This window comes from Rhincodon typus, chromosome 15 (genome assembly GCF_021869965.1).
Source record: "Rhincodon typus isolate 14 chromosome 15, sRhiTyp1.1, whole genome shotgun sequence".
NCBI lineage: Eukaryota > Metazoa > Chordata > Chondrichthyes > Orectolobiformes > Rhincodontidae > Rhincodon > Rhincodon typus.
In genome coordinates this window covers 16,011,579-16,020,479 of record NC_063346.1, presented here as the reverse complement: position 1 = coordinate 16,020,479, position 8,901 = coordinate 16,011,579, and the positions used below count along the sequence as shown (strand labels likewise).

Below are 8,901 nucleotides of genomic sequence, written 5' to 3'. Positions count from 1 at the left end.
ATTTGATGTAAAATTAGCTACTAATTCACTGCCACTGTTTGTTGGCCTTTGCCGGAGAACAACGTCACCTCTAGGTACCCAAATTGGAGCAGATCTCACTTCACGGTGCTGATATTGCCCTCGTTAAGGGTTGCAAGTAATCTTTCTAAACTCTGAATTTAATTCGACATTTCAATAACTCTTGCAATAAAATGGCACAGGTACAGTAGATGGAATGGCTCTTTTGTTGCCACTTTATTTATGGATATTTTGACAACCTTCAGACTCTTCAAAATACTGTTCAGAACACCAAGGATAGTCTTTCTCCTCTTTTCCAAAATAGTGCCTTAGGATCTTGTACATCCATTCATGCAGGCAGATTTTAGATTAACATTTCATCCAAAAGCAGCATCTTTAACAGTGCTGTACTCCTTCAATACTGTCATGGAATGTCAACCTTGAATCTTTTGCACTTGACTACTGAAGTACAACCTGAACCTGGAACCTGTGAAAATTCCATTTTGCATTCCTGTGAAAAGAAGAGAAAAGGATTTGCATTGATATAGCACTTTTCCTTATCACTTGAAGCCTCAAAAGCACTTTGTAGCCAAATTAAACAATTTAAAAGACTCGCCTTAACCCTGTAATTTTATTTAGCATTAGACCCTCTAGCTCTTTCATCTAACAGCAGCTTCTCCCCAGCACATTTCACGTGCCCCCCATCCATGCAATCCTATGCATGGCACCCACTTCCAATGGCTCTCAAAGTCCATGCTAACATATGGCACATCCTTGTTTACTGACCTAGTACGCACTCTATAGAGAGTCAATTAAGCCGACGGTAACAATGGCATGTATGCAAAAGCTTTAAGACAAACTCACTCAATCACAACTTTCTTAAAAAGAAACTACATTTTCTAAAGCCTTATAGAACATTGTGGATCATGCAGACCATTCAAATACTAATATCAGAACTGCGAGCACTTGCTTCCTCTACTTCATGCTAAAAAAAATGTTGTTTATAAAATAGATCTAAAAGGAGTGAACTGTCAATTCAAGCATTATTTCCGCTTTGATGCAGCAGTTCTGATAGATTATTGGATGTTAAATTTCAGCTACATCCCACATGAATTCTTGACTGAGAGTCCAAGTGTCCACTGGTCTGTTGAAACAGTTCCATGCAAGACTAAAAGCTAATTCCTACTAATGAAAATGTTAAAACAAAAATGCTGTTAAACTTGTTCTGCTAATATTGCTTAAGAGAAAAATGGCCAGGGCACCAGGAAAATTCCTTGTTCTTTTTTTCAACGGTGCCAAGAGATCTTTTGCATTCCCTTGAACAAGATAGACAGTTGCTGGCTAGCAAGCAATGACTTCAATGCATATCAAATTCATTTTCTCTGTTTGATGACTCAGCTAAACTGGCAAAGCATCAATTCGCAGGGAAGCTTGTGTGAAAATGAAGAGTGGGTTTCAAACTTTTCGATTGAAAAAGCAACGCTGAAGCTTATCAGCCACCAGCCTGTTTGAGCCTTGTTACATTGAACTTCAATGACCACCCTCATTGATATCTGATGATTTGTGAATGAGAAATATATTTTCTGTGCAACGGGAGTGTCTGTCTAGCTCTCTCCTCCCTTGGTGATCTTAACATGAAATGCTCCATTGAAGGCCCTGGCCTGAAGCTATTGAAACCTAGCCATTGCAGGGAATTGAGACCAAATGACAAATAGAACTGGAATTCAAAATTGGATTCTGAGGACGGGAGTTTACTGTTTTATTGCTAGATCTGCTGGGTCATCAGTAGATTTATTTTATACCTATCCAGGAAACCTATGCCAAAAGCTAGCAAATGCATTGGATAAACACTCATTTCTTGAAAATGGAAAGACTTAGATAATGGAATTTTATCATCTCAGACAAATTGTCATCGGATTATTTGAAGTTCAAAAGAAATGAGCAAACAGTAACAATTCATTCATTACTAATACATTTCTATGGAATATATTGTTCAAAAGGATGTAGTTCATCTTTTCTGCTGGACAATCCCTAGATTGCACACTGGGAACTCAAAATATTAATATTTAGTTACCATGCAGCAAACAAAGTAGAATCATAGATTTTGTACAGCAGCCCTTCAGCCCATCCTGGCTGCACTGGTCAAGCTTCCCTTTATTGTAAACCCATGTTCCAGCAGTTGGCCCATAGCCTTGTATGCTATGGCATTTCAAGTGCTCATCTAATACTTCTTAAAATGTCTTGAGGGTTCACACTTCAACCACTCTTTTAGGCAATAGATTCCAGACGCACGCAGCCCTCTGGTTGAAAGAATATTTCCTCAAATCCCCTTTAAACCTCTTACGTGTTGCCTTAAAACTGGTTATTGACCCCTCTATTAAAAGGGGAAAGTTTCCCCTTATCTACCTTATCCATGGCCCACATAACTTTGGTAAAGTCACCATAACTATACCACATCATAGAACTGCTCCCTCATTAGAGACAGAGATGACTAATGGTGGTTTAACTTGATGCCCACTACACCTCAGGCAAGGGGAAATGTTGAGAAGAAGAGTCCTTCATGGTAACCTTAGCTGGTAGAAAGAATTGAATTCACGTTGTTGACATGACTGAAATGACTCTGTCCACCTCAAAATCAGATCAACCCCTCAGTTCTAAGGAAAGCAACTCCAGCCTATCAGGTGGTTCTGAAGAATAGTCACAGGACTCAAAACATTAACTCTGTTTTCTTCCTACAGATACTAGCAGACCTGCTGGCTTTCTCCAGCTATTTCAGTTTTTGTTTTGGATCTCCAGCATCCGCTGCTGTTTTACCTCATCCTATATAGGGTCTCTTCATAGCCGAATTGCTCCAGCCCAGACAATATCTTGGCAAGTCTCTTCTGCATCTTTCCTAACGTATCACATCCTTCCCATCATGTGGTGACCAGAACAGTACACAGCCATGGCCTAACTAACATTATAGATATCTCCATCATAATCTCCTTGTTCTTCTATTCAAATGTCTTGATTAACAAAAGGTAATTATCCCCCATGCCTTCTTAACCACCTTACGCCAGTCCTAAACTAGTCCTAATGCCTTCAAAAGATCTACAGACATGCACACAAAAGGTCCCTCTGATCCTCTATAGTTCTCTAATCCTACCATTCAATATTTACTCTCTTGACTTGTTAGTTCTCTCAAAATGCAACGTCTCTCATTTTTCAGGATTAAATTTCCAATTGCCACTGTTCCGCCCATCTGACCAGTCTAGATATCATTTTGTACAGTAACGTTCTCCTTGCTATTTATCATACCAATTTTTGTGTCGTCTGTGAGGTTATTGATCATACCTCCTATGTTCATCTCCACATCTTTAGTGTACATAAGCAGCAAGGGACCCAGCATCAAGCATTCAGTCACAAAGATATCTTTGATTATCACTTTTTGCTTCCTACCACTAAGCCAATTTGCCAAATGCTCCTTGATCCCATGGGCTCCTAGCTTCTTAACCAGTCTGCCATGCTAGACTTTATCAAAAGCCTTACTGAAATCCATGTAGAATACATTTTTTTTAATTCACTCGTGGGACTGGAACATCGCTGGGTGGCCAGCATTTATTGCCTGTCTCTTATTGCCCTTAACAAGGTAGTGGAGAGCTGTCTTCTTGAACCATACTGCTGTCCTCATGCTGTAGGTTCAACCCACAATGCACAGGCAATTTCAGGATGTTGGCCCAGTGACAATAAATGAATGCCGATATATTTCCAAGTCAGAATGGTGAGTGATGTGGAAGGGAACTTATAGACGGTGGTGTTCCCATCTAACTGATGCAATTGTCCTTCTAGATCAGAGTGGACATGGGTTGTTATTTTGAGTGTTGTTGAAGATGTCCCCATCCACACGAGGGGGGGATTATTTCATCACACTCCTGACTTGTGCCTTGTAGATGATGAACAGTCTTTGAGAGTCAGGAGGTGAGTTACTCACCACAGTATTCCTAGCCTTTGACCTGCTTTTGTGGCCATTGTGTTTATGTGGCGAAACCAGTTGAGTTTCTGGTCAACAGTAACCCCCAGGATATTGATAGTCAGAGATTTAGTGATTATAACACATATGAATGTCAAAGGATGGTGGTTAGACTGTCTTTTATTGGAGATGGTCATTGCCTGGCATTTGTGAGCACAAATGTTACTTGCCACTTGTCAACCCAAGCATGGATATTGTCCAGAACTGGTTTCATTTGGACATGGGCTGCTTCAGTATCTGATGAGTCACAAATGGTGCTAAACATTCGACACAATCTTCAACAAACGTCCCCACTTCTGACCTTATGACAGAGGTAAGATCATTGATGAAGCAACAGAGGAGGATTGGGCCTAGGAGTCTACCCTGAGGAACTCTTGCAGAGATGTCCTGGAGCTGAGGTGACTGACCTCCAACAGCTACAACCAGCTTCCTATGCGCCAGGTATGTCTCCAACTAGTGTAGAGTATGCCCCGATGCCCATTGATTCCAGTTTTGCTAGGACTCCTTGATACTATACTCAGTCAAATGCAGCCTTGATGTCAAGGGATGTAACTCTCACCTCACCTCTGGAATTCAGCTCTTTTCTCCATGTTTGAACAAGGCTATAAATGAGGTCAGGAGCTGAGTGGTCCTGGCAGATCCCAAACTAGGTGTCATTGAGCAGGTTATTGATGAGCAGGTGCTGCTTGATAGCACTGTTGATGACACCTTCTGTCACTTATGATCAGGAGTAAACTGATGGGGCAGTAATTGGCCATGTTGAATTTGTCCTGCTTTTTTGTGTATAGGACATACCTGGGCAACTTTCCACATTATCAGATAGATGGCCACTGTTGTTACTGTATGGCAACAGCTTGGCTAGGGGAGCGGCAAGTTCTGGAGCACAAATTCTCAGTACTATTGCCAGAAAGTTGTCAGGACCCACTGCCTTTGCAGTAGCCAGTGCCTCCAAAATGGAGTGAATCAAATTGGTTGAAGATTGGTATCTGTGATGCTGGGGACGACTGGAAGAGTGTGAGATGGATCATCTTCTTGGCACTTCTGGCTAAAGATTGTTGTGAATGCTTCAGTCTTATACTTTATATTGATGTGTTGGGCTCTTCCATCATTGAGGGTGGAAATATTTGTGGACCCTCCTCCTTCAGTGACTTGTTTAATTATCCACCACCATTCACGACTGCAGAGTTCAGATCTGACCCACTGGTTGTGGGATTACTTAGCTGTGTCTATCACTTGCTGCTTATGCTGTTTGGCATGCAAATAGTCCTGTTTGATAGCATCGCTACAGTGACGCCTCATTTTTAGGTATGCCTGGTGCTTCTCTTGGCATGCCGTCCTCCACTCTCCATTGAACCTGAGCTGATCCCCTAGCTTGGTGGTAATAGCTGATTAGCAGATATGCTGGGCCATGAGGTTGCAGATTGTGTTGGAATCCAATTCTGCTTTAGATGGCCCACAGTGCCTCATGGATGCCAAGTCTTAAGTTGCTAGATCTATTCAAAGTCTGCGCTATTTTTTACAATGATAGTACCACACAATACGGTGGAGGGTATTCTCAATGTGAAAGTGGGACTTCATCTCCACAAGGACGATGTGATGGTCATTCTTACCAATACTGTCATGGACAGATTAACTGAACATTACATTAAATGAACTCGTTGTGAAGAAGCATTAATTCTGCTTTTGCTCTGCAGATGCTGTGAGACCTGTTGATTTTTTTCCTTAAATTTCTGTTTTTTGTCAACTGAACTATCCTCATCTACACATCAAGTAATTCCTAAAAATAAAAACTGAAATCAAATTTGTTAGAGAGGATCCCCCCCTCACAAAGTCGTGCTGACGTTCCTGAATTAATTTTTGCCTTTCCAACGAAGATTAATTCTGTTTCTCAGAATTTTTTTTTGATAATTTCCTTCCCCAGAGACTAGATTCCCTGGCCTGGCATTTCCGGTTTATCATTACCACCTTTCTTGAATAATGGTACAACATTAGTTTTCCTTTGGTCCTGTGGCACCTTTCCTGTAGCCAGAATGGATTTAAAAATAATTAACAGAGCGCATGCAATCTCCTCCCTTACCTCCCACAGCAGCCTGGGATACATCTCATCTGGGCCTGGAGACTTATCCACTTTCAAGCCTGCTAAAACTGTTAATGCCTTCTCCCTCTCGGTGCTAATTTGTTCAAGTGCATCACAGTCCCCATCTTCTATTTCTAGACCTATAATCAGCCTTCTTTACTGTGAACACTGATGTAAAGTATTCATTTGAAGCATGAGCTATGTCTTTTGGCTCCACACACATTGCCATTTTTAATCCCCAGTGGGCCAATGCTTTCCTTGGTTATTCATTTGCCCCTAACATACTTATGAAATGTCTTTGGATTATCCTTTATGTTAACCAATGTTTTTTCATGTCCCCTCTATATTTTCCTAGTTTCTTTTATAACCAACCTCCTGCACTTTCTGTACTCCTCTCAGGCTCAACCGCAAGTGCCCATCTACACAAACTTCTTTTTTTTCCGCCCCAAATTCAATCCTGTACATTCCTTGACATTCAGTGTTCTCTGTACCTGTTGGTTACATCCTTCACCTCTACAGCGAATGCAGGGCCAACACATTCCTATTAGCCTTTTGAATGTCTCTCACTGCTCAGATATGGAACTTCCTGCAAGTAACCATTTGTGGTTCACTTTGGCCAGATCCCATCTTACTTTATGTTTTTTTTTAAAATAAACTTTCCTGTAATTCACAACCTTCATATCCAATCCATCTTCATCCTTACTCATAAGGACTTTAAATCTTACTAAATAATGGTCATTATCATGCATCTAATCATGTACCATGCATTGAAAATACCTACTCCTCTCATATGGCCCAAACAACCTTGCAAAAAAAAAAGTCATGCCACAAGCTGAAAAGAAACAAAAAGAAGGAAAAGTTCCATTCATACTGCACCCATCAGGAAGTTCGGGATTCTCAAAGTATTTGATAATTTTCAAGCACTTATATAATTTTATTCATTGTCACAATGTAGGAAACATGGCAGCCAATTTGGGTACAACAAGATCCCACAAGTTGTGCTGAAATAAATGTCCACATCATGTATTGGTTGAGGGACAATTATAGACCAGGATACCCAGAGATAGCTGCCCTGTTCTTAGTCAAACAGTACTGGGGTAACTTTGCCACCCAGTCAGAGGACAGTCAAGGCCTCACCTTAACATTTCTAGTATAAGGCCACATATTTGATCGTGTAGCACTCCCTTAGCACTACGGAGGTTGTTAGTTCAAGAACCACCACAGAAACCTGAGGACAACATTGAGATTTATGCTCCATCACTCCCTCAGTGCTGCTCTAAAGTGCTAGCCTAAATTTCACGTTTAAAAGGTCTTGAACCCACTACCTTCTGATTCTGAAGTGAGATCACTGTCACCAAGCCACAGCTGAAACACCACCGGTCTCTTAAAGCCCATAAATAAAACATTTGTACACAGAACATGGTACAATTCAATGCACTGTTCACAGTAAGAGTAAGAATTTCATTAGCACTGGTAGACATGCCCCTAGGTTCCCCTCAGACATCTGAGTGTGGTGTTTTCACAGAGGATTTGCTGCCATTTCACAACAAAAGCTGGAGAATTGGAATCTTCAATGTTGCCATCAACTGACAAATTAACTTGAGATGCTCCCAAAATGTGTTTTATTTATTCAATCAATTAATTGTCCATTTCTTATGTGCACAAATTATTGAATTGTGGAATCCAATCTTAATGATAATTGTGATTGTACTCCCTTCAGTTTGTCCAAATCATACATCTGTTTGGTTGAATAGACTTATTGACCAGTTTTGATTTTAATGCGATATTTATATGCTGCCAAAAATGAGTTATTATTGGGAAATAAAACACTTTGTACACCCAGCAATGTCTTCTATCCTAACTTAGGCACAACAAAGGCTTTTAGTAGAACTTCCTTTAGTCTGCAATGCCCAAGACATAAGTATTTTAACCAGTTTATTGATGATATGCTTATAATTTTCTTTTGATGGCTATAGCAGTCTAACTAATTCTGTTCTAATAATTCTATGAGTTCTGAGGAAGGGTCACCAGACCTGAAACATTAACTCTGATTTTCTCTTCACAGATGCTGCCAGACCTGCTGAGCTTTTCCAGCAACTTCTGTTTTTGTTATCGTTGTTGTAAATAATTCTATTAAGTGTTGACATGAAGACTTTCAGAATTAGCAATCAAATGCTTCCATTAAGATGAGAAACACCAGATCCCATCACTCACATAGACTTGCTTTAAGGTAGTCTCTATATATAGACACCCCCACCAAAATTCAAGCAATTAAATAGATACCATTTTTCCAAAACTTGCATAGAACATACATAGGATGTCACAGCACAGAAAAGGACATTTGGCCCAACAATTCCATGGTAGTGTTTTAAGTTCCATACAAATCTCCTCCCTTATTATTTCATCTCACCCTATTACCACATCCTCAAATTATTTTCTTCCTCATATGCTTATCTAGCTTCTCCTTAGTTACATCTATGTCAATCACGTTGAACACGCCATGATAGAAGTTTCACATTCTCACCATTTTCTTCCTTTCCTGATGAGTCTGTTTTCTGCTGCTATTCAGGGTCTGTGATCATCACAAGAGCTACAATGTCTTGCCAAGTTTCAATTCTTTTGCTAGGAGCACAAACAGGAAGTAAGTATCACAGAATAATGGGCTCAGCCTGTCCTGACATCACCAGTGGCCTGTTATGCTTGGAGGGGCCACCGGATGGGGAAAATGGAACCTTGGTTGATTTTTCCTTTCACCAACCCAGACACAACAAGACTTATCTCCATGTCACAATTGGTGGTCCTATTGATTAATCAACTA

The 8,901-nt window shown here is 40.4% G+C and overlaps 1 long non-coding RNA gene across 1 annotated transcript; it reads right to left on the bottom strand.

The window, feature by feature from the left end:
- Nucleotides 1–210: 210 nt before the first annotated feature.
- Nucleotides 211–8,664, bottom strand: LOC125484937. The gene is made up of 2 exons (XR_007263728.1): nt 8,608–8,664; nt 211–508 (listed from the first exon to the last, which is right to left on the bottom strand). It is a non-coding gene; the product is annotated as an uncharacterized LOC125484937 (long non-coding RNA).
- Nucleotides 8,665–8,901: the final 237 nt, after the last annotated feature.